This window comes from Trichinella spiralis, assembly GCF_000181795.1.
Source record: "Trichinella spiralis strain ISS 195 chromosome Unknown Scfld8, whole genome shotgun sequence".
In the NCBI taxonomy this organism is placed as follows: domain Eukaryota; kingdom Metazoa; phylum Nematoda; class Enoplea; order Trichinellida; family Trichinellidae; genus Trichinella; species Trichinella spiralis.
Genome location: NW_003526947.1, coordinates 65853 through 67187, shown reverse-complemented (window position 1 = coordinate 67187; position 1335 = coordinate 65853).

The following is a 1335-nucleotide window of genomic DNA, read 5'->3' as shown; positions in this document are numbered from 1 at the left end:
TCACTTTGGTACAATAAAATATAAAATAATGATAAAAATTATTTTCAGGAATGCTGATCATGAAAAAGTATAAACTTCACCACAAATAATATATTCAAATAAAACAAAATTTCAATGAATGACGAAACTTCAAACAGACACAATAAAATTTTGAAATAATATTTCCATTTTTTATGTTACGTCACTACTATCAAAATTACGTAATCCTAATCCTAAATGGAATATTTGAACCAATGAAATGAAAAAAAAATATTACAGCTAATCACAAGGGAAAAATTTGAATCAATGAGCAATTAGAAAAGGAAAACCAATACGACAAAGACATGACGGTCCAATAAAATAGCGTGGTCAACGACCAATAAGTGAACAATGGGCCCGAAGGGGAACATAGTGGGACCAAAGGAGAGCAAAACTTTAAACCATCTTGGGAAGAGTCAACAAAATGACTTTCTACTTGCAATTATAAACGCCGCTAAACGGATTATACAAACTGATCTACATACCATGAGAGATGTATTGGAACCTGAAAATCACAGAAACCGTGACTAATATGTACAGTAGTCTTATGCTAAGAATAAATAGACAAGCAAGACGCTTTACTAGTTAGCCGATTGTTGTGAACAATATTTTTGGATCCTTGCATGGCGTAAATGAACTCTCGAATTTTCAAACAGAGAACGCACTTTCAATGAAGCTACCAACGTATTGGACCTCCCAATGTCATCTGTGGTACCAGCAAGTTGATGCGCAGTTGCACATCTGCCAAATTTTTACTGATACGATTGTGCATTAGTACATAGTCAGAGCACTGGATCAGAAAACTGCGTGCAAATTCAGTGACTTTGTTCGTCATCCTCCCGCTACATATAACTACTTAAGGATAAAGGCATTCCTGGCGAACATTATTGGCATTTGTCAGAGCGAACAATGCTTAAATATGATTGCATGATGAAGCACCGTCCCAGCTGTTGAATGATATGCTGGTCTTGCTGTTCGGTTACGAACCATGTATCTTATTCCGGTAAATATTTTTGAAACAAATGTAAACTGACTTCTTTTTGCTACAATCCAGCATCAAATTCAAAGACTCCTGACAGTAGGCATTTCATGGTCATATGGTGCGGCATAAAAACCAAGAAAATATGGGCCCAAAACACTTTGACTACTTGGTCAGAGTTGTTCACTCGCCAGCGCAGTCCATTGACTTCAAAATTTCCTGTGAAAGCAACCACGCCAAGTGAAGCATTTAGCAGCATATTCATCAGTTACATTCTCATAAATACTAATTATACGCTAAATTTAAGTCAGATTGCTGGCAGTAGCATCACGCTTCTC